Source organism: Sciurus vulgaris, assembly GCF_902686455.1.
Source record: "Sciurus vulgaris genome assembly, chromosome: 3".
Lineage (NCBI taxonomy): Eukaryota > Metazoa > Chordata > Mammalia > Rodentia > Sciuridae > Sciurus > Sciurus vulgaris.
This window is the reverse complement of record NC_136463.1, coordinates 134,876,852-134,903,040: the sequence shown is the minus strand read 5'-3', so window position 1 is coordinate 134,903,040 and position 26,189 is coordinate 134,876,852. Positions and strand designations below refer to the sequence as shown.

General features: G+C 37.0%; 1 long non-coding RNA gene across 1 annotated transcript; it reads left to right on the top strand.

The window, feature by feature from the left end:
- The first annotated feature begins 2,618 nt into the window (after window positions 1-2,618).
- Window positions 2,619-3,425, top strand: LOC306657981. The gene is made up of 2 exons (XR_013762940.1): window positions 2,619-2,679; window positions 2,816-3,425. It is a non-coding gene; the product is annotated as an uncharacterized lncRNA (long non-coding RNA).
- Window positions 3,426-26,189: the final 22,764 nt, after the last annotated feature.

Sequence of the window (26,189 nt, the reverse complement as noted above, 5' to 3'; positions counted from 1 at the left end):
ATTTTTTTTACTTCTGCAACTTTGTTTCTGTTACTGCACGCCCTACCCTGCCAGGCACTCGCCATACCTGTGTTCTTGTTCTTCACCCAGCTTTCAAGGTCCTTCCTCTTTCTCATGTTTTATCTCCTATTTCTTTCTCATTCTATTCTACCGTCAGCACCCACCTCTAAGTATCAATACCTATGTATTTTTATGTGTTTTTTTATACATTGAACCGATTTATCCAGTTAAACTGTCATCTGTATGGGACTCTGATTTGATGCAGAGTGACAGAGGAGCTAAAAAAGGACTAACTCAGCTCTTGGAGGAGTCCAGGGCTTTGCACAGGACTAGTTAGAACAAAAATACAAACACGAAGATGAGATTATTGAAATCTCTGAAATAAGAAAGGATAACAACAGATTTAAAATAGACTTGTTCATTCTGTCCTGGAATTCAAGAATTAATGAGTCTTCTTGGTGCCTAAAGGGGTAGTCCTAATAAAACTAAAAGAGGCATAACATTGTAAACTTATGCAACAAATTTCCCTGCAGGGTTTTACTGACTGGAAATGAAAATCATTTAGGAAGGAATTGGATATGCTCTGACTGGTGGATCATATTAAATTATCCTTCTATGACCAACTTTCATGCGGTTCTCAGGGTCAAGTTATAAATTACTTTTCCTACCGAGCCATGTTATCAACTCTGGGAATTCAGGGAGCCCTGAATGCATTGGATGCATCCCTCTGGAAAATGTAAATATTCTGAATCCAGAGTTAGAGACAGTGAAAATGTTACCATGGATAGTATAGTGGAAGGTTAGAGGATAAAGGCTGAGGTGTGTCATCTAAGCTAATTGTCATTATTCCTCTGTAGAAATCAGTCCGCCTGTCTCAGCATGCCAGGATGCATCCTGCTTCACCTTCTGCCTCTGAAAGTCATGACTGATGTGGTATTTTGTTCCATTCTCTCAAGAAAAGTCTTTATTCTGTAGTATAGGAATGACTGCAAAATGACTGTGCACACCATGTAGCAAATCTGCCTCACGACCCCAGATCCACCAGGAATGATTAAGTAATAGCATTCTCACACCTGACATACCTAGAGGTAAATATGTCTCCATGGGTGGTCTGTGGCAAATCTTTATTCTCTTATATACACATATTAAAACATGCCAGGTCAGAGGAGGATCACACAGTGCTTCTTATTTTTTACTTTTAATGGTAAAAATCAGCATATCTTCCATATATGTTTAAAGAAATGTATGTGGGCCTGCATTTTAGAAGTGCGGTTCACTCCCGATCTTTTAATTCTATTTCCTCCCCCATTCTTAGCTAAACTGGACAAATACCATCATGAATACACAGAAAAGTAGAACCAAGACCAGACTCATGAAACTGGTTGCCATTTTAAGTGACAAATTTGTTTATTAAATGTTAGAAATTCCGAGTGTCAGTTGTAACTTCCCCCTTTGAGGGTATCAAGTTTGACATGTATTTTTTCAGTTAAGTATCTTATTTGGAATTGTGTTTTTTTCCCACAAAATGACTTTGCTATAGCTTTAGGAGTTTCAGCTGTGGGGCAGGGCAGGGGAGTCAGTATTTGTTGGAGCGGTAGTTGATCTGATAAATGCAAAACAAATAGAAACATTTAAAATTTCTTTACAAAGGATAAAGTGAACATGGTAAGGAACTACAAGCTTTATTGGATTTATTTAGTCGCATTTCTTCAAAGAGATAAGATAAAGTCATGACACTATTTATTTGAAAGAAACAAATTCATGAGTTAGATATTTTTTCAGAACTGTAGAATTAGATGTGCTTTCTTTTTTTCCCTTCTATGTACTTCACCCAAACTCCTATAAAATTCCTCTTTGTTTTCCTTCTATGTACTTTTACCAAGACTACTATAAAATGTCTTTGTATGAAGATTCCAAGAAAATTACAAAATATAACAACAACAACAACAGCAAAAAGATGTATAACTTGTACCCAGGAAAAAGGATTGTTCCTCTCAGAAAAAGCAATCCCTTTAGATGAAACATGAGCCACACCATGGTCAACAGATGAGGACTGTATCTGTCACGCTAACAGGCTCTGTAGGGCAGCACCCATTCCTGCTTCCACACAAAAGACCTGAACCACAGGTCAACCCACCCCCAGAAACAGGTTAAGGTTTCAGAGAGCAAACCCACCATTTGAACTCAGTATTCAGCACACTTTTGCTGACGGCTTGTAAATTTGATCACTATTTTTGAGTAAAAGTAGAGGAACAGTGAAAAATATGATTGTTTTCAGAATAGCTGTACTTTTGATAGAGGTTCCAAAGGTCTGGTCAGAACCTAAATCCTGAATTTAAATATTTGTTTCTCTAGTACCTGTGGTAGTTGAGCCAACAGAAAGCATCCTCAGAAAACAAAATGAAGTTTATCCTTCCCGTAATTGCTCAACATTCAGCCCATCAAGGAGTTCATACAGTTTCACCTGAAAATTGGTGGGACACAAGACCAACTTCAGCAACAACACGAGAAGCTGCTGTTAGCATCCTGTCTGAGGTTCCACAACCCACCCCAGGGATTGTTTCTCTTCTGATTCTTTCCCCAAAACTATCACTGTGTTGACTTTATCTACCTTCAGTTGCCTTTCCAACAAGTTTCTTCACTGGCTTCCTGACCCAGGCACAGCTGGAGTTCTCATCTGTGAGTGCCACATTTATTTCTGCTTCAAGCTCCTTCTTCAGCATTGGGGCAGCCCCTAAGGAGAATGGAACAAGTTTCTTACACATGTGAAGAACTAGATCTTACCTGTTCTGTTTCATGTGTTTTTGTTTTTCAGATTTCCAAGATGACAACTAGTGAGCCCAATAAATTACACACAAACTGAAACCAAGCCAAACCCGATCAAACAAAAATAAGAACAAAAGAATCAATATAATGATCCAAGCTGCTTGTTAGCAGGTTTGGTGAAAGAGGACAGGACCTGATGCCTTCTCTTTTCTATCAACATGCATTAATGGGACCCTCTTATGGAAACCACTGGAGACTGTTTTTACCCAAAGAAATATCTCAAAGGATGGGAATTTCAGGTCCTTTAAGGAGGTATTTCAGAGCTGGTGGATTCTGTGTCAGCCACCATATTAAATATTTATATATGGCTCCATATCAACCAACAGTTAGAGCTGGATCTGCTATTTTACAAAAGTAACATGAGGCAGGAAAAAAATCTTTGAACAAAAGTTGGATAAAGACACAAAGTGAGTCAGGCACAGTGGTACACATCTGTAATCCCAGTGGCTTGGGAGGCTGAGGCAGGAGGATCCTGAGTTCAAAGCCAGCCTCAGCAAAAGTGAGGTGCTAAGCAACTCAGTGAGACCCTGTCTCTAAATAAAATACAAAATAGGGCTGGGGATGTGGCTCAGTGGTCAAGTACCCCTGAGTTCAATCTCTGTTACCCTCCCAAAAAAAGACACAAAGTGAACAATTTTTCAAGGAGGTTGAGACTAAACAATACCTCTAAAGTTTCAGGAGAATTATGGTTCAGTTTCTGACGATAGCCTTGTCTGCAAGTTTTATATCTATCTTCTTATTGTGAAATTGCAGAAGAAACAAATCCACCCCCCCGCCCCGCACCAAAAGCAGCTACTAATACTTTCAAGGCTGTTTCATTTCTATTATATCAATAGGTGCATTTGAAACTCAGTGGCCTGCCAAGATTGAGAACAATTCGTTCTCAGATAATCTTATTTGTTGTAACACATCATTAAATTTAATGTATTCCATCATTTATCTTTGTTTTTGTATTAAATTCCTTCTCAACCCCCACCCTTGTGAACAAATAAATTGGAATGTTTAGCACTATTGAATTTAAGAACATATTTGTGGTTAACTTTACATGCCATGAAGCATGTTCTTTGAGAATTCTCAGTCCACATAACTGTACAAACCCTCTGAACTCAATGGGTCTTAACCTTGTATGGTTTCTGACAATGCTTCCATTGATAAGCTAAGATGTCAAGTACCAAAGTGATTAGGGTGGTGATGTCATTGCTGATACAGTTCCATTAAATCACATGCTCAGTAAGGGGAAAAAAAAAAAAAAGTTGCAACACCCTGGTGGACAAAGCATTGCAGCAATGATAATAAAACCAGGGAAAGCCCTCAGATGTCAGCCTAGGATTAGCAAGAGACAGAGAAAACTATGCAAACTACACTAGCACCCTGCAAAGACAAGTAACACTATGGCTGCATCTTTGGGGGAAGAAAGTGTTGCTTTTGCATCAGGCAGAAATGCCAAGGAATGAAGCTTTAGATTCTACCATGTAACCTGGTAGAGGGGGAAAACGCAATTATTTGAAATTCACTCTCAAAATACACAGTTTAAACTCAGAACCTTCTAATCTTCATCAACAATGAGGTAGTTAGTCCGTACACACAGCCCTTGAGAGTTGCCCTAATGAAGGAACAGGACTTCTGTGCTAAACATCCTGCCTAAAACAGGTTCCATTCTCAGGTATGGAGTTTTCTAAAAGGATAGTCATCTTCAAATACAAGAATTTATTATTTGAACCCTTAAATTCCTGTGCATAAGGTAGACAGTTTTTAGTAATTTGGTCAGAAGTTGTCAGAATGTACTAGAAGTTATAAGGAGTGGCAACTTTCAAGGTTCCAGTAAGAACAGCACTGAGAGAAACTCCCAGGAGCACCATGTACTCAGGAACTCAGGCTCTTCTTGATTCTGCCAAGGGCAATCATCACAATAACACCCAGCTACATTAGAAACCCACAGATTTTAACATTCACCTATCTAACAAGTATTAATTGGAGATTCATAGTACCTTGATAAAGAACAAGTCATTGCCCTGCAGTTGCTAATTTATAACTGTAGAGACATAAAAGTGGGCAGTTAGTTAGGCTTTTAGAGCATAAACTAGAGGAAACACTAAAATAGGTGTCAGAGGACATAGAAAGTGAACACCCCCTTAGTAAAGTCTTTCTGAAGACGAGTCCTAAACCAGTGCTGAACAAGAAGTTTGAGTTAGTGAGGTGAAGGAGAGAGAGGGCAGAAGGGCCTTTCAGACAGAATAGAACACTCTATACAAAGCAAAAGAGACATGGTAACTTGGGGAGATGGAAGCCATTTAGAATGGCGTGTGTACAGGGGACTCCAGGGAGTGGCTGAATGAGCTGGGGATGTGACTCATTGGTGAAGTGTTTGCCTGGCATGTGTGAGGCCCTGGGTTCAATCCCCAACACTGCAAAAAATTAAAAATAATAAACAAACAAACAACAAACATAAAAAGGGCTAGGGATGAGCTTGGTAGCAGAGTACCCTTAGGTTCACTCCCCAGTGCAAAAAAAAAAAAAAAAAAAAAAAAAGTGGGAGGGGGAGAGGGAATGAGACTGGAGACAGGCAGGACTGAGATCACTAAAGAAGAGCTAAAGAAATAGAAAGGTACACTATGAGTTCATGATCTGGGAGACTCAAAGGGATAGAGATGTCATTCACTTTCAGATTAACCTCTGGATTCACTGGGAAACCAAAATCCAAACCAGCGTTTGTTGTTTTTTGTTTTGCTTTGCAACTTCATGAGTAGCTTCTGAAATTTAAATGGGAAAGTAAATGGTGAAGAACAGTTGAAGTTCAATTGGAGAAGACACAGGCAGAAGACTCAGGCCACCTGTTCGGATTTATTATAAAGCCACAAAAATCCATACAGTCTTCACGCAGGGTGCACATTAACCCAGTAGCTTATGAGATAGCACGATGTGATGGCTCTCATCGCAGCTTCACTGCCTCCTTCACTGTCTTTGGGTCTCATCTCAAATGCCATCTAACATCTGCTCCCCCAGCCAACACTGTCCTTAGTGCTCTTCTCGGTCTTAGTTTCTCCATAGCAACTTAGGACTGTTTGACATACTATATACAGTATTTTGCTTGTGTATATCTGTAGTGTAAACTACATAAAGACAGGGATTTCCTTTGTTCTCTGTTGTGTCAAGACATGGAACACCACCTGTTGTATAGGAGGAATTCAGTTTTTTAAGTAAATGGATAAACAGCTTACAATCTCAGGAATAACCGTGTGAATAAGGACATCCAACATGTGACAAAGCAGGCATCACAAGTTGGTAATGAGAGGATAAAATATTTCATAAAGACATTTTTTTCCTTTACTCAATTTCTTTTATTCCTAAATTTGCCTATCACTGAAATAGCAAAACTTCTGCAAATCAGATTTTTAAAAATCTCTTATTCTAGAGATTGTTCTCTTAGTACACAAATGAATCATCCACATGGACTAAAGACCCAGAGGTGAAAGTAAAAACTTTAAAAAAAAAAAAAAAAAAAAACCCACAGAATTTGTTTACAACTTCCAGATAAGGAAAAATTTCTTAAACAAGAGAGACTAGTACAAACTATAAAGGAACTGGTGGATAATTTTGACTACATTAAAATGAAGTGTGTCTACTCGGGCCTGGAGTTGTACTCAGTGGTAGGGTGCTTGTCTAGCATGCATGAGGCCCTGGGTTCAGATGACAGCACTCCTACCCACTAAGTTCTATTCATAATATGTACCACACACACATACAAAGAGAAAAATATAGGTCACAAACTGGCAAAAGATATTTACAGATATACAACCAAGGATAGAGTCCAGAATATATAAAGAAAATCTTTAAATCAATAGAAAAAAAAATAATGCAGTAGGAATGTAAACCAAAAACATTAGTAACCTTATTAGAAATCAAAGACTTACAAATTAAAACCACAATGAGAAGCCATTTTTTTACTCTTCAGTTTGGCCAAAGTTTTTAAAAGTTGGAAAATATCAAGTCTTGGCAAGGTTGGGCCACAGAGCTCTCTTCTGTTTCTTGTGGGTGGGTTATTGTACAACTACTTGGGAAAATATCCCCTCTGGCTCAGCAGTCTCATTCTTAGGTACACAGCCGAGAGAAGCTGTTGCACATGTGCATCTGGAGACACACACGAGAAGATTGGAGTTTTCCCACAACAATAAAACCCTGGAAACAACTCAAATGCACATTAATCATAGAATGGATAAAAGAGTTTCAGTAGTTGTACAATGGAAGACTGTAATTCCACAGTGCAAAGGATGGTCCACACTGCATGTGTCAACACAGATGAACCTAGAGACACAAGTCTGAAGGGAAAAAGCAAATCACAAAAGAAAGCATAGGAATCCATTTATAGAAAGCTTAAGTCCAGGCAAATTTAAACTATAATTTCTTTAGAGATGTAGCAAAGAGATCAAGAGCAGCGATGAACTGTTAAAAATAATGAAGGAACACAACAGTTACTTTAACTGTTTCCTCTGCCTGAGGGAAGTTGGATGGCCATAGAGATAACATTCACATACACATATATATTTTGCCAGGAGCCAATCTTCTTTTTATTTGGGGATTTTTTTTTTTAATAAAAAAAATTAAATTATTTTCCCTTGGCAAAATTCTTTTCTACACACACACACACACACACACAAAACAGCAGCAAAAAGAATTTTTAAAAGATGTGATTCAATTTCTTAATCTTTTTTGTAACTTATCTTCCACATTCTTCATGATAAACTTTCCAACCTGGTCAGGAGTTATTGTTCCCTCCAGGTAGGGGGTGCCCAATTAACTCATGGTTCCAGTGTTCAGAGTCTAAAATGAGTTCTCTCCCAAACTTGTAATTGTGTAACAGTTGCCTATAAAGGAAATTGATGTGATCATGTCTGGCTAGCAGGAAATTAAGCAGATAAGTGGTCAGACCATTACACGCAAGCCTTAATGGGTGCCGGGCTCAGAACCTGTCTCTGTGTCCTGACTCTCCTTTATACTCTACTGACTGAATTTTGTCTTAATATCATTTTAACATCATAATCATTACAAATTTTTTTACTATTTTCAAATATTTACAATATTGAAATAATTATTAATACACTTTAAGATATAAAATTCTACAAAACTTGGAATATGACCATGTAAACTTCTACAGGCTGAAAAGTACTAAATAACCAGAACAAGTAACTTTCAAACAATGGCAGCAATACCAAAAGCAATTAAAAATATATATTAGGAATAATAAATCTATAACCATAGGATGAATTTATAGTCACCAATTCTTGTAGAAGGAAATGTTTCCTCCTTTTTTTATTTGAAAAGGGAAACTTCACTTAATAAAAACGTTAGAGCCATTAATGAAACTGTAAAACTCAGGGAGCATAATTTTTATGTCTTTGAGTTATATAATGTTGCACTGGATAGTTTGTATTGTGTTGGACACTAATGCAAACATAAATCACAGTCACATTCTCAGATTTAAAAAAAAAATCTACCTTAGCATGCACACTGTACATGAGTTTGGTGATTTAATACTCTTATTTTGGATATACATAGACTTTCAAAAGGTCTTTAGGATACAGTGTTGTATAAAACAATAAACTCCAGGTAAGTTGCACTCAATTTCTCTTTGCATCTATCTGACTGTGAGGACTTGAATAAGTAATTTTATATTTCTGGGTGCAATTTCCTTACCTACCTTCTCTCTTACTATTACTTATCTTCTAATATTCTGTTCTAAATTCCATATTCTGACTTTACCCTGAACTACAAACCATGCTATTTTAACATGCAACACAACACTTTGGGGTAGGGATTTCAGTACTAGGAAACGTTAGATGTGTCACCCTGGCTCTACTAATTTCCTTTATATCCCTAAAGCCCTGGATCTTGTATTGATCAGGTTCTCCACACTTTTTTAAATAAATGAGTGAATAGCTTTAGCTCAGTGGAAAGATCAGTGCAGTAATTCGGTCAAAAATTTTTTATTTTTATTTCATTAAACTATTATAGCAAATTCTGTATGTGAGTTTTAAATTATCTGATTTATCTTGGGGAATTTTTTTTAAAAACCCTTTACCTTCTGGTAAATTCACAGACTAGCATTCTGAAGAACTGGAGTTCTGAAACAGCTGAAAGAAACTGATAAGAGAACAAGCATTTTTTCTTCACATCAGCATGTATTGACTAACTGAATGCCTTTTACCCACTCGCTAAACAATCTTGGGTATGTTAATTCCCCACTTTGGGTCTCTTGGCTCTTTGAAAAGTGGGAATAACAACATTGGTCTGTTTTGAGGAGGAAACCGTTTACATAACCATTAAGATCATTAGTGGGCCTGTGGAAGGCTACTCTCTGCTATCAGTCAGTGTGAAATATTTATTTGGGGAAAACTTTTGGAAATAAAACAGTACTTAGTGAAAACAAAATAAGGTTTTTTTTTTTTTTTTGTTTTTGTTTTTGTTTGTTTGTTTTTTTGCCATCTATAGTTGCCAAAGTTGTTTTCTGGGATGTTTGTTACGCTTTTCTTCCCCTTATGATTTTCTTAAGGTATTTTGGAAATGAGATCATTATCTTACAAGCAGTCAAATGAATAGAGTGTCTTTTAAGGTCAACATGAGTCATCAAATAAAATAATAAGGAGGGGAGTGAACTGAAAGTTGAGAGGTAGGGTCTCTGTGAAAAAAATATAGGCCTAAATTATTATTATTATTATTATTATTATGGTCTGTTGAGAGAATTTTTTGGAGAATTATTTCTAACTCTTAATGGATACTTTTTAATGTTATTAGTTGCAAAGATATAAAAATATTTTATCGAAAAGATCTTATCATTATAAATATCAGATCTAGTTTTGATAAGAATTAGTCAAAAAACTAGAATGCTTCCCTTTCCCTTTCCCTCCAGGTTTGACTGACCATGGCAATTAATCTTAACATCTGTTAAGGTCACTTGCTTTATGAAATAATGAATTATCAAATGGCAGGGTCATAAAAAAGTGACAATTGCCTGTACATTGTGCACCATATGGTCCAATTCAATACTAATATAGGAAACACCACACGCTTGGTAAACAACAGGCATCATATGGCCTGTGTTAACAAGAGTGGATTTCTATCAAGTAGTGAAAGTACAAACTCATATAATCATAAATTTTGACCCCACAAAGATGAGGCTAATATCATTAGCCATTTATTGCAAAGGAACTAAATCTTTTCAAATTAAACTCATGATGGATTTTAATCACTTGGCTAATGTTGGTAAATGATTATGCCTAAAGCCATTACGATAATGATCATTATTAGCAAGAGTCTGTTTTACAATGTTTCTAATGCTGAAAATTAATCCAGAAGTCAAGAGCTATTAAATCATTTCACCTGCAGCAGAATTTTAAAAGATGCACATATATCATGTAACTGCAATTTAAAAATAAAAGCTAAGAAGACTGTGGAAAAATACATTAAGAAAATCAAGGTATTAACTACAGCGCCACCAAGTGACCAATCTCAAAATTTCATGTACAATCCAAAGGGCAAATAACACAAAGAAAAATAGTTATGTGCAGATAAGAGACCACAGCAAGAACCTCAGATGGATGCTGGTTATTGACCTAAAATGAGTCTCAGGACACTTAAGAGGTCAACTTATAACTCTAAAATTACAACATTTATGTAGGAAACCTCAAGAATCATGGGTGGTGGCAGAGAGCAGGAAAATTGCAAAATTTGAACCACAGATGAAGATAAGATCATTTTAAACAGCAGCTATATTTTCATATGTAAGAAAAAATTATGATTGAGTGATACAAAAAGTTGGCTACCACACATAACAGGGTTTCATCCTAAAGCACGAAGAATAGGTGTGCACTGAAGAGAAATATCATCATAAAAATTTTTAATCATGTCTCCTATAATCTGAAAAGATTATTCTCCCCAAGGTGTCATATTTAAAGTTAAAAAAATGTTGGAATCATACTAGATGATTTCTCAAGTTTCTTCCCTGGTCAAAAATCCTGTGACTAGAATAATTTCAAAGCATATGGCTCAACAAATTTTATGCAAAGACATGCCACAGAAATGCTTGTACATGTTGAGGTTTTAGTCTAATAATCTAATTTATAACAAATCTAAATTGAGATGAAATACTAAGAAGTGTTAAAGAAAAATAGAAACAAATTGAAAAATCTTAAAAATCTAGAAAAAATGGAAATAATTATTATAGGTCATGTTTAAACTATTTATTCACTTATTTATCAAGTGTATCTTGTATTCCAACTATATGCCCAGGAATAGTGCTGAGTTATGAGGATTACAAAACACCATAGGACCTATTCTCCAAGGTGGGAAGGTATCATGAATAGACAGAGCTTCAAACAAATCATGTGAAGCTGAAGGAGATATGGAATGGAACAGTATGAAAATTTAGGCTGATTTCCAAAGAATATATAAGATCATTTCAGTCTATAGACTAAAGGAACTGACCCCACCCTTATGAGTTATCCCTGGAAATACTGTTTTCATTCTTAAGACCAAGTACCACAAAACTGAAAAACAGTCTACCAACAAAAATGACTAAGGGAATGATGTGTTTGAATGACTAATGGGAAAAACTTAAGAGGAGCTAAATTTAAACCACCTGACCATATAGAAACACCAAACCAGGTCTAAAAATAGAAACAGACAAAGGCATTGATATTGTTTTCCAGTGTACAGAGATATCCATGGGAATGGGAGGGAATGATAAAATGGAATGAAGTAGAGGAAAATTTAGATAATATCAGAAATAAAAGCTTCCTGCCAGAGAAATCATTAGGTTAGCACAATCCCTCACAGGAAATGCTGATAAGTTAGGAACCCACTTACTGAAGTGTTGAGGTGTGTACTGTTAGCATCCTAGGAGGAGACAGGGCCGGTGGGCCCTCCCTCCACCTCTCCAGTGCACCCTGCAAATGCAGAGGATAGGAGAGGAAAGCCATCAGGAGGAAGGAGGCAAGGAAAAGCAAGTGTGTTCACAAAGAAATATGGAAATAGATTATGGAGTGTTTCAAAATCACAAACTATACTGAAACCATTTTCCACTCTCACTTGTTGCTTCTCTCGTCTGGGTTTGAATCAAAGGACTAAACGAGCCCAACACTCAACTTTTCTGATGAGGAAATTGGATTCCCGTCCTTAATACCATTAACTAAAAATAATGTAAAAAATGTTACCTAAAAGAACAGTGATGCCAACACTTGCTGTGCACAGCCTCTCCAATTCCTTCCTCCTGCACTGAAATAAGGAAAACATTCAGAAAATCTCACGTGACCAAGGCGAGTCAGTTTGATTTCTGTTGTCTTGCTTCACCCTCATGTTCTCTCACAACATCCTCTGGGGAATCAGAACATCCCCTGATCTCCTAGGGCAGGTGCGACTCTCACTCAGCTCACACTCCTCTCTGTTCTGATTGTGCCAAAGAGGCCCTGTCATCAGTAATCTTCTGTTACCTTTTTTTAAAGGGCAGGAAACAAAAAGCTCCATTGTTTCAGCAACTGCCCTTTGGGTTCTGGGGTTAGGCACCTCTGGTTGGCTTCCTTCCCTACTTGAGAATTAGAGGCCAGTTGTGTTATTCTCATAATTTCTGCCTGGTAGTTTGGACCTTGGCTCTTTTAGTTAATTATGGGACTTCTGACTTTACCCATCTGCCATGTTCCTAGGCTGATAAATGGCTGCACTCTTTCTCTTCCTTCCTTCCTTCCTTCCTTCCTTCCTTCCTTCCTTCCTTCCTTCCTTCCTTCCTTCCTTCCTTCCTTTCTCTTTTGTTGTTTGTTTCTTGCATTTTCCCCCCATCTTGTCTCTATTGTAACCCTGATATTGATTCACACAGCTTTGTATTAATCTTTGATTTACTCTAGCATGGAATTTTTAAAAAGTGGATGTTTCAAGCTTACTGTACTCAGCTTTGCGGATACAGAAACGTCCTTGTTCTCAGACATGTGCCTAAGTATTTGTCATGTAAAAACAAACCCATTTTTCTGTAGGCATTCAGGTATAAATGAATCATTACAATATCTGTAATATATCTGCTGGAGTAATAGATTATAGTTCAAACTATCATTCAAGACACAAGTCACTAATTATTATTAGTTACTTTTTTAAGTAAAGAAAAATTTTAACTACTTATGCTGTTTTTGTGTTTTCAAAGAATCAATAAAAGGATGGATCTGGAGACTGTTATGCTAAGTGAAATAAGCCAATCCAAAAAACCAAAGGTCAAATATTTTCACTGATATGTGGCAGCTAACCCACAATAAAAGGAGTTGGGAGAAGAAGAGAAGTTGAGTAGATTAGACTAAGGGGAACAAAGGGAAGGGAGTGGGGATAGAAATAGGGAAGACAGTAGAATAAATCTAACATAATTTCCCTATGTTCACATGTGAAATTGCCTAAGTGAACCCTATCATCATATTCACCCACAAGAATGGGGTCCCAAATAAAATAAGATATATTTCATGCTTGTATAATTTTATCAAAATGGATTCTACTGTCATGTATAACTAAGAAAAAATATACAAAAAGAAAGAATCAAGGTAGTAGGACTGTTTTGGTTTGTTTGTTTTAATATGAGTGGTTAGAAATACAGGTTCTATAATAATAATATAACTGGTATATCCAATTAGTTTACGAAAGCATTATTTGCCATAGCTTATTATGTGCCCTCTATAATTTTCTTACATAAGTAAATTATTGTTATTTCTCTTAAGTACAGTTGGCATTCACATGTTTCCTCCATCCATAATTTGGAAATTTTGATCAACAGACAGGTAAATAGATGGTCTTTCTCGATGAGTTGCAATTAAAGTACCAAACACGTACTTAAGTTAGGAAATAGATTGCCTTAAAATACACCTATGCATATGCCTGAAATGGACCCATGTGACTTCAGCTGCTGAAAGTACTCATAACAGAAAATTGCTATTCCAGCCTATGGTGAAATATAAATACTAAAGTTTCAAAACTTGCTGGGATTATGCCACAATTACAATCAATTTTCTGAAACACAAAAGTATCAGCTTCTCCTTACCCTATTCTCAGCTCCTGCCAGAGAATAAGTTGGCATGAACAGTACTAGTTAGTATGATTGACTAGATTCTCCTGGATAATCTATTTCAATTGTCAGAGCATATGACAGGGAAATGACTGGTTATACACCTGCATCCTTACGTGCTCTCTGCTTGCCTTTCCCAGCGTGTGACCCAGGCTTCCCTGCCACATGGGCTTTGGAGTTCTACCTAATCCAGCAATTCATAACCAAGGCATAGACCATAGATCAGAGGTCAACCTGATCATTTGGAACCGCATTCAACCAAAAGGGAGAATTCTCACCTCTACATATCATGCTTTTTTTAAAAAATAATAAAACAACAAGGAATCCTTAGAAACCAAAGGATTTGTAAACATCATATCCTAAATCTGAGTCTCAAAATCTTAGACACTTTAGTAATGGGGATTTAACTATACCTAGTTGCACTAATGCTATCCATTTAAGTCATACGAAATTACCTTTTTTTAGGTTAAAAAAGTCAAATGTCAGACTCTCCATAAGGTTTTACTATATAAAATTGGAATAAGAAATTTTATTAAATACAGTTATGTGCTAAATATTCCACTGAACACATATTTTTTATTACATTAGATCTTTACCAAACCTTACAAAATAGGGGATATTGTTACCCCATTTGTAGAGGAGAAAATGATATAATTTAACAAAGTTGCCAAGGCTGTTCTGCTCTGGTTTAAATGCACACTCTTTCCACTGTAATATGCTGTCTTCTTAAGATGGTTTTGGAGGCAATACCTCCTTCTCCCTACATAGTCCATGATTTCTATGGTATCCCTACCACTGAGTCAAATAGCATCTTGTTAGATATGTTGATATCTAACCCTCTGTTGAACACTCATTATCTTCAGATAAAGTCCATTCTAATTTTGTATAGTTTTGTCATAACACTTTTATTTCTAGTGAATGAAAATCTGCCTCCCTGTAATTTCTACTTCTTACAATCCAGTATAAGCCTAATTGCTCATGCATGTAGCAGTGTTTTACAGATATGGAGGTAACTGTGTATTGCTATGTGTCAACATCTCCACTTTGTAACGTTCCTTTATCACCGAAATTGTTGATCATCCAATTTGTGGATTGTTGTGTAATAAAAGCATAGCAATGATGTCCCTTTGCTGGCCATAGAATATGATTTTAGTTACCTGATTATCTGGGTGAAAATAAAATAGGGAAACAGCCAATGAGAAAGACATCAGGAAAGCAAGAATGGGGCTTGTATACCTATTTTCAAATTTAGAATAAATGTGAATGTATATGCAAATGAGATATATCCCTGAATGTTGCCAAGTTTTGAGCCTCAGAATAAGATATATATTTGTCCTGTTTATTGATTAAGACGGTTAATTCTAGTTGTAAAAATGTAAAATAGATGTAAAAGAGAATAAGAACAGAAAATGCCTAACAACATACTGTAACCCAAGCAATTTTATTTTGAAAAGGTTTTTCAAGCCTTCTGATAATTAGGGTTCATGATGTGGACAGGCCCTGGATTGAAGAAATCATATAACTTAGGACCAAAATATGGTATTATTTGCTATGGGAGGGCAGGTTGAAAACAGACAGTGATAGCATCATGGAAACATCCCAGTGTGGTCCTAAAAGACAGTAGAGTGGAAAAAAGTCTTCCTTTTAGACAAAGCTAAAAGCAGGCAACTGATTATCCTTTGGATGTTTAAGAAATAACTCAAGATGAGAGTATACAGGAATCCTGTTCAACTACCAGTTTTTATGGGCTTGCAAAGTTAAGGACTAGAAAATTGGATGCAAGGAATTTCGAGGAAATGCATGTGAAACCTGTGAGAGTGGCAAAGTGTGAAGTTTTTGTACTCTATGCAAAATAAAAATTTACCACTAGAAAGCATCTACCACTGAAGAGGTACTGAATGACCAAGTTCACAAAATGACTTGCCTGGTTGATGTTAGTCATTCTTTGTTATTGGCCACCCCAGAACAAGCATGTTGGGTATCTGAATGGAGTAGCCACAGTGACAGTAAATGAAGCTATATATGAGTCCATCAGAAGGGACACCTATTTATAAGACCAATATAAATATTTCTGCCTCTGAATTTCAATACTGCATGCTAATATTCCTTGATGACATCAACTGACAGCTTCCTGGAAATTTGGCTATCCTGAGTCCCTCCTATTATAAGAAAGTTAGTGATTCACCATCACAGGGACAAATAGATATCTATTCCAAGTATTGGTTTGCCTATTCTTCCTACAGACCCTCACTCAGTTATGCTGTCTTGAAACTTATGGACTGCCTGGATCCACAGGCATGGATTCTAGACAATATAGCTTCCAACCAGGGAAACCACTTTGCAGAAAAGGAGGTACAGAATTGGGTCCCTAACAATGGCATCCACTGAAGGTATACCACACCATTCAAAAAAGTAGACCCATGACCATGGGATCATTTAAACTTATATATAGATCATTTGGAAGGATCTAGCCTCAGAGTGCTGGAACAACCTCCTAAAGGCATAGTTGAAGCTTCAAATCAGAAACCTCTACAAGGATAGGGTACCATCCTTCAGGGTGTTATATCTCCATTAAATCAGAGACTTCTACATGGTGTTGTGTTCCTCAATGAATCTGGAAAAATTCATGGGTCTGGGAAACAAGGAGTAGAAGAACAATTGGTTCTGCTTACCATCCCCCTGCAATAACACACTAGGGATTTTGTGTTTTCTGAAACTATGGACTCAGGAAGATTATTAGAAGTATTGGTCCCTAAAAAGAGAAGATGCTTTACAGAAACTAAAGAAATGATCCCAAGGAACTGTTGGATTCCATGTGTCCATGAACCAGCAGGACAGAAAAACTGTAACTGTACTGTCAGGGTAATTTACCTTGATCAACAAAAATCAATAGGGCCAGGGAAAAGTATGTGTGGAATTCAAGTGATCCACTTGGGCACCTCCTTGCCCCACTGTAACAGTTAATAAATATATGCAGCAACCTGACCTGAGAAATATGATAGACCCAGGCATCTAGGAATAAAAATTCAGTTAACACTGCCAGATAAGAACTTAGGCATGCTAAGGTAGTGCTGGAGAGTGAGGGGAATCTATGACACATAGACAGTGAGTACCACTCGCAGCTTTGAGACCAACTGCAGGACAAGGACCATTATTTGTCCCACCAACTTCCCTCTAAACACTCCCTCATGAAGATGGGCCAGTGGGAACCCTGGAGGAACTCTCATTAAAACTTAAATGAAGAATTAGATTTGTGTAATCCAAGGGCGAAACGTGGTGGCACAGATCTACTAATCTGTGGCCTCAATTCTTCTCTGGATTCTTAGCTGTTTGCATGGAGGCCACACCTTCCACAGGGTTTCTCAGGCAATGACTGAGTAGGATGAAGGTACCATTAAGTAGTTAAGTGTAGGGAACATTCCTCAAGCTTATCTGACAGCAGTCACTAACACCATGGTCTAAGTAAGCCAAACAGTCTGGACAGAGAAACTGAGGTAATGGTAAAGACTCGCCATGGAATGAAGGTCTTTGCAGTTCCTGGGTCTGAGCTACGAGCTGAGGGAAGGCCTCATTCTTCATGCATCCCAGCAAGCTGTGATGTGAGCTCGCCCACACTGCCTTGCCTCATGCTGTGTGCTGGAGCTTACCATCCCCCCAGTCCTTTGTCTCAGACTTATTGCTGGGCAGAATTACTTAGACATACTTGGTTTGTTTATTTTGTTCAATATATAGCTTACCTATAGGCTGGTTCTGTTATGCTTTAACAAGTGTGTTAACCTGATTGAATAATGTGCCTATATATGTCTTGTACAATCCTAAGTAAAATTAGATCTTGCCTTCTGAGCCTGGTCTCCGGTGTCTGAATGAACTGGGGTAGACACCCATGTCCTCACCCTCAGCGGGACCCCTAGTCTCCGAATATCAACAGTTAAGATGATTTATATCTAAATTATAGGCCCAACCAAATTCTTCCATATCTGCAATCAGTATCAGTGGTGTTCCTCATTATATGTTATCCTACTCATGGATCTTCAACAAATATTTCTTGAGTAAATCTTTGTTCTTCTTCCCTTATCACCAGTCAAGCACTTCACAATACTTGCCATATAGCTTTACTTGCTTTCGTTTTCTTACATAGGAAAATTCCATCAACAGGATCCAACACCTTGCCTAGGCAACATTTTTCTGGATTACCCCCATCCCTGCAAATTTCAGCATGTAAGCATAAAATGTATAGAAGTAGAAGTAAAAGGGATTACTTGAATCCTGGTTCTGACATGTTGTTTGGAGACTTGGGCCACTCCTTCAACCTGAGGTAAATGGAGTGGTGTATCTTCTGCACGTGATTGCTAAAAGGGCACTCAAATATTAGCCATCATTATTTATTACTTTTCTCCCCCAAACAGCTTCTAAACTATGAACCTTTCATAAACTTGTTTCCAGTTTGACATAATGAATATCGGTTTCCTCTATTTTCTCCCCTCTGCTCCTGAATTTACTGTCATCCAATATATGGTTTATAAACACAGTGCTGTTTACCTATCTGGAAACATCCAAAACTACTTCACTGTCTCATCTGTTTCCTGTATCTGAATTAGTGTTTTCTCTCATTTTTACAGTCTCCCAAAGGAAAAATAGCATCAATGATAACTACTTTGACACATAACCCAGTAAACTGGACAATTAAGCACATGATGCATGCTTAAAATAATAACTGTGGTCAGTTACACTGAGGTAAATATATTTGCTGCCCCTCCCTCCTGGGCCACTCCCTATGAAGCCCTGCCCAGTGACATGAGAATAATTTCTACAGGAAGGTGTTGGGCTCAGCCACATGACTTGCTTTGCTAAATTCCTTGTGAGTACAAATAACATCAGACACTCCAAGCAGAAGCTTTGGAGAAGCTATTGTGTGGTCCACTATTACTCTTTTGCTTTTTTTTTTTTTTTCCATAAAAGAAGCCACTGTCCCAAATAAGGGCTGCTTCTTCAGCTTGGATAGCCAGTGGACGATGACCCATGGACAAGGTATAAGAAAGAACAGATTTTGGACTTGATTATTCCTAAAGTATACCTAAACCCACCTAAGCTGATGGACACAATCATGATAGTATCATGTCTGTCTGCAGTGTTCAGTTTTAGTGTGCACATCAAGCCATAATTGGGGAAGGCACAAAATAATATGTATCTTTTTTTTCCTGTATCATAGATAGACCCTTTTATTTGAAGCTTATGCATTTGGAAACCAAATTAAGGAGGATTTATGGCTATTCGTGTTTTTCACTCTGATATGCATCTCCTCTCTGGTAATGACCCACAGAGTCAGCTGCTGGAGGAATATTGGAAGAGCAGATAAATTTGAAAATAAAAGAGGAAAACAAACTGAATTCTCAAATTGTTATTTAGCTATACTGCAAATCACTCAGTAATATAATGTGATAAAAGAAGGCAGGGTATACTGAAGTCAAATCAATGTGACATTTTATCTATCATGAACAATTGTTCTTTCATTAAGATCTTAGGAATTCTTAGCTTACTTCTGCACACACACTGATCAGAAATATAAAAATAGTATTACTGCATTTTGCTTGATTTTTATTGAAAACAACTGAAATATGCTTATAATTTCCATTATTCCTCAATTTTATACCAAATGAATCTAGAATGAAACAGATGGATGCATAAAGAAAGTTTTGTTTGTTGCCAAGTATCTTTGCTACATAACATCTGGATATTAAAAACATCTGCATGACTGACAGTTTTCCAACTTTTCATCTGCATGTTTGGCAAATAAGGACAAAGTGTTTTCCTTCTAAATCTAATTCTTATTCCTATGCAGTGCTATTCTGGTAGCATGGTTGCTAATATTTCTATTATCCTGCTATTTTATCAAACAAAATGTGGATATCATTTTGTAGCAAAACATTAGATTATTCAATTTTATAATGCATTTCCAGATACAAGCTATGAGAGTTAAAAAGAAAAAAATTTGGTGAATTCTTTCTTTATAGTGATCAATCTATTTCAATAGAGATTAACAATATAATATATCAAAGCAACTCCACATTTAGTGGTCTCTATTGTATGTGCCCTTTATGTGGCATGAGAGAATTCTGTTCTTTGACCAGATGCTGATATGGTCCTATAGCATCTGCATGGATGTCTGTTTGACACTTGGGGTAAGGGGGGATATTTGATTGTACTCTTGAGGTTATAGAACATGGAGACAGGCATCATAATCATCCTTTGCAAAAACTCCAAGGAGCTTAGTTACATGTTTTCCCCTTGTCAACATCTGTCAAGAACCACATGTCAATTACTACTTCATCTTTTCTCAGGTAATAAAGGAATAGAGAACTCCCAAATGAACAGTCTTTATCTTTTCAACAATATGCCCCAAGCCCTTGCTTTTGGATCTAACCCTCATAAATTTTTGTTGCTATCTCCTTACAGGGATCTTGGCAAAGAAAGAGGCCTGAATGGAAGAAAAGGTGTAACTTCTCATACATAAAACCATGAGTGCATGCTTCCATATATCTAATACAAAGAAAGACAGGGCAAATCTAACAAATCCATTTCACTTTCCCAAGTCATCCCTATGTTTTACTGATAAGATTGCTCACTTTATGATTTCTACTCAGTTTTATCCTCTTATGCATGTACAATTTTATCTTCTTTTGTTTTCAGTCTTATTTATTAGTTTATACATGTGCATGTGTATCTTAACCTACAAAAAAAAATCCTTTATAAAGTAGTAACCAATTTGGGCTTGATGCCATACTGGTTAACTAAGATTATCATGTCTAGTGTGAGATTTATAGCTACCTATACTTCAAAATAGATAATGTGAGAGCCAAGATGGTTTTTTAATGTAAATAACTAGTCCAATTTTATTTTCTTATAAGAGCCAGCAAAAAATGGGCAAAGACCTTCTTCTAGTAGAGTCTTTCCATATAATTACTAATTCATTGTATATTGTTAAGCTTTCATTTGTCTTATATTCCAAATGGATTTTCAGAATCCATCAGCAGAAAACTTCCATATTGTGGCTGAAACAGACAGGTAAGCATCTAAAATTAGGCAAGCATAAAAGCAGGATATCCATAAAGGACATAGGTGAATTATCACGGTTTCCTTGGAAAGAAAATGATTGGCAAGAGTTTTTTACCAGGGAGGCATGGTGGTGCATGCCCATAATTCCAACTGCTCTGGAGGCTGAGGTAGGAGAATTTCAAGTTCAAAGCCAGCCTCAGCAATTTAGGGAGGCCTTAGGTAACTTAGCAAGACCCTGTCTCAAAATGAAAATTTAAGAGAGGACTGGAGATGTGGCTTAGTGGTTAAGAGTCCCTGGGTTCAATCCCCCTGACATCCCCTACCCCTGAGTCTCCAGCTAAAAAAGAGTTGCTTTCCAAATTTCACATGCTGGGGAGCCCACGTGACCCGTTAAGAGTATTCCAGGTTGTTTTGTTTTTGTTTCCTACCCCCCACCCCCACTAAATTGGTTTTGGTTTTTCTACTACCAGTCAATCAACATTTTGGAGACCCATTGTATGCACAGCAGAGTCCTGGGTATTAAGAACCAATTGCAACCCTAGAAAAGGCTCAGATCCTGCCTTCAAGAATTGTACTGGGACAACAGTGCCATTCTTACAAAGAATGCTATGTGGTAGAACAATGGATGGCAAGAAAGAAGTGAATCCTCTTTCCCCAGTCTTTTAACCTGGGCTGTCCCTATGACTTCTTTGGCAAATAGAATATATAGCAGTAATGCTAATTCAGTTCTGGTACCAGCCTGTTATCCCCTTTTGGAAGACAGTCCCTTTCTCTAAGGAAGTCCAGAAGAACTCAAAAAACTCAACACCAAAAAAACAAATAACCCAATCAATAATGGGCTAAGCAACAGAGCAGACACTTCACAGAAGAAATACAATCGATCAACAAATATATGAAAAAATGTTCAACATCTCTAGCAATTAGAGAATGCAAATAAAAACTACTCTAAGATTTCATCACATTCAAGTCAGAATGGCATTTATCAAGAATACAAGCAACATAAATGTTGGTGAGGCTGTAGGGAAAAAGGTACACTCAGACTATTCTTTTAAAAGATGCCATGAAGAGGTTCTGGAAAGAAAAGCTAAAGGAGAGAATGAGCACGTGGAGAATTGAGGCCCCACAGCTGACAGCACCAGGAATCAAGCACTTCTAGGACTTTCAACCCAGCCAGACCCATTTGGTGCTAATAGGAATGAATGAGTCCAGTTAATAGGAAGTGGAACAGAAGAACAATGCCATCAGCCTATAGAATCTTGAGAAATAAGTTATTCTTGTCTTAAGTCCCTGCATTTTTATGTAACAAAAAATGATTAATGACTACAGGTTACAAATCCACATACCTACAAAAATTTGCAGAGAGATATAAAGGCTATACACTAGGAATTCTGAATTGAGGTGGAATCAGAAATCATAGGCAACAATATAATCTGATGACTTTGGGACTCAAATTTAAGTTTGAATTTCTAGCCTGAATCTACCCTATGACTTCTTATCTCTATGAACTTTGGCAAGAGCTTTCTTAGTATTTAGTTTCTTAATCTACAAAATAAAAATAATGTTTTCTACTTTACTAAGTAGAGTGATGGTAAGTTGGGTTTCATAGCAAACTTTCTCACACAGATGAAGAGCTCATTGCTGGTTATTGTTCCTATAAAATAAATTTTTATTTCCATAATAATTAATCCATATATCCTTATTATGTAGTTATGTAATAGATTCAGTCTAGTTGTCCAGTTTTGAATTAGATACATTCCAACTTGGCTTTCTTTTGTTCCTGGTTAGATTATGAATTTTTGTTGTTTTGTATTAAGAAAGACAATATAGCCATTTTGCATAAAGGTATCTGAAGCAGAAGTTGCACTTCTGGACCTGACCTATAAAAACCTCCCACCTGCAATATTCCATTCCATTCCAGTGCCTCTTTAAGTTGATTGGAATAGAAGTCCCTGAAAGGTGACTCATGGGATCTATGTGTAGGAGATGGCTGATCCATAAAATGGTGGGGCGTGGGGTGGGGGGCTTCAATCCTAAACACTATTTAGAAGAGAGCAGCCTGATCAGGAGCCACTTCATGGAACTGTGACATAAACAATAAATATTTCTTTTATGTTAAGCCACTGAAATTTCAGCATTTATGTATTATAGCAGGTAGCATCATTATAACTAATACATTAAAACATGGAATTCTTATGATAGCCAACTATCATCTTATTATTTTTCTACTTCTACTATCCATCCTTCTTTTCCATAAAAGTAAACCTACTTATCTTTTATTTTATACAATATCTACTTCCTCACCTCTGTGAATTCCATCTTCCTAATATCTCCACTTAGGTCACCACATTGTGTACCTTCTCTCCTTAGGAGCTCCAGTGAGCTTCCTCTAACTAAATGGAAATAGAAACTTGCTTTTTGCTTTCTTCTTAACTTTCCTTTTTTCTTCAAACCTATGACCACTCAGTGGTAGAGCACTTGCCTAGCATGTATGAGGCCCTATGTTTGATCCCCAGAAACACAAACAACAACAACAACAACAATAATGATAACTGTTCCACTTGTGATCACAAACATCTGTCTTTTTATGGTACAAGTATGAATATGTGCAGAAAACATACAGGTTATAGAAAAAAGAAGATATTAAATTGCTTGTGGATAAGATGATGCAAAGTCACTGGCAGACAAACGTGTTAGACATTTGCCTACTGCTATTAGTTGCATTGTTCCCTGTGTTCTCAAAGCAGGGTCTCTGGATATAGGTGATGTTATAAAACGGTAGATAATTTTTAAATGCTTAAAAATAAGTTTTTTATCTATTCATAGCTAGCATTTTGTCTACTTAACCACACACAAAGAACTGTATATTTTATGTCAATAAAATTGTTTAACTCTCAGACAAGTTCTCTTTAGTTATCTTTAGTATCTCTGGTCATGCAGATGAAGAAACCAAGACCTAGCGTTTAGCAACCTGAAAAGTCACCAGAGAATCTAAAACCCACACTCTTGGATTTTTTTTTTTTTTTTTTTTTTTTTTTTTTTTTTGCAGTGCTGGGAATTGAACCCCGGGCCTTGTGCTTGCAAGGAAAGCACTCTCCACTGAGCTATATCCCCAGCCCTTAAACCCACACTCTTAACCATGCTCTCCATCACTGCTCAACTTGTGATCACAAACATGCGTCTTTTTCCAGTTTACATATGAATGCATACAGAAAACATATAAGATACAGAAAAGATAATATATTCAAATGCTTGTTGGTGAGATTGTACAAAGTGGCTGTCAATATCTAATTGCATATTAGGCGTTGGATTACTAATATTCATTGCTGTTCCATGTTCTGTTTGGCCAAATGTTTCAGTCAGTCTCAGCCAGTAAGGTAACATCCCTTTGTTCATAGGGTCCAATGCTCTTCTCCCAAAAAGACAAACCATCCAGCCAATGCTGGTGATCAGTTTATACTTTTAATGTTACTGGTCACTTTACTTCATGGCAGCAGGGGTGCAAAGAAAGAGAAACAGGAAGGGGAGTGTCAATATCCCCTCCAAGGGCACACCCTTAATTTTCCACTATTTCACAATAATTATTTCATTTATAATATGGGGGAAATACCACTCAGAAAATACATCAATATTAAAATGAAAATACATCAACATTTATTTCAGTTGTTAGTAATTTTACCTTTATTTCATTATATCCTGTCAGCAACTGTTATGATTTAGATCTTAAATGTCCCCCAAGGTCCCCAAGTTGAGGACTTGATTGCCAGTGGATGGTGCTATGGGGAGACAGTGGAACCTTTAGAAGGTGGGGTCTAATAGAAGGAAGTTAGGTCACTGGGGGTGTGCTCTTGAAGGGGACATTGGGACACTGGCCCCTTCCTGTTTCTCTTTCTTTGCTTTCTTGTTGCCATGAAGCAAGCAGCTTTGCTCCACCAGGCCCTCCCAAACATAATATTCTATCTTGCCACAGACCCAAAGGCAATAGACCAACTGGCTTGCACTCATGGGTATATACCAAAGGAATCATAGTCAGTATACAATAGGGAAACATGCATATCTATGTTTCTTATGGCACTATTTACAATAGCCACCTGACAGAAGGCCAAGGCTAGATGCTCATCAACAGAAGAATGGATAAGAAAAATGTATATAAACACAGTGGAGCGTTATTCATTCATAAAAAGAATAAAATCATGCCATTTATAGGCGATGAGTGGAATTGGAGATTATCACATTAAGCTAAATAAATCAGACTCAGAGAACAGTATCACATGTTTTCTTTCATACACAGAATCTTTTTAAAAAAAAAGATGGCATGAAAGTAAAAGGGGGACTCAGGGAAGCGGAGCAGGAGAAGGAGGGAGGATAAGAGAGTAAAAGGGAAGGTAGATACTATCAAAGTACATTGTATGCATGTATGAAAAGGTCACAATGAAACCCATGATTTTGTACAATTAATATGTGCTTTAGGTAATTATAATTTTAAAAAGTACTTTCCTTACATGCAATAAAAAAAGGGGGGACTTGGAGCTGTGGCGCTATGGACACAAAGGCCAAGTATACAAAGATCAAGAACCCCACCATGAGCACCTCCAAAGAGAGCCAGAGGAGAATGGTGAACGTGGACTGAGCAGCCCAGTCCATATCACACAGCTATGTTCGTGCACCTTGCATTCAGGGCCTGTTGCACAGTGACCTACACACCAACATTCTGTGGGAAATTCCCCATGGACCAATGTGACTCCAAGATAATATCAATCCTGGATCCCTGCTGCACGTGAGCTGATTGGCACCATGGAAACACAAGTAATGGCAGAACAAACTGGAGGAGTAAAGGGTGCGATAATGACAATTCTGAAAGATATTTCTTATGGAGTAAAATAACCATTAAAAACTTTCAAATAGCTTCAGTGGAAACTGAATTATATATTAAGTAAGAGAATATGTTAGCTAGTCATAAAGCATGCCATATTTACTTGGAGTCAACAAATACTTATACAAATTTAAATAATAATATGAGGTATAATTAATGAGACCATAAAGAAAATATTATAAAGAAAAATAGTATACCCCCAAAATGCTCATCCATCAACGTGATTGCTCCAAAGTGATTGTTTATTTACAAACATCAATATGCAGAACTGCTGTGATTTTGTCATTCCTATACTACTATGTTGAGCTTTAGAAATTCAATTACTAAAAATTTTATAATAGGTTGTTATAATAAATG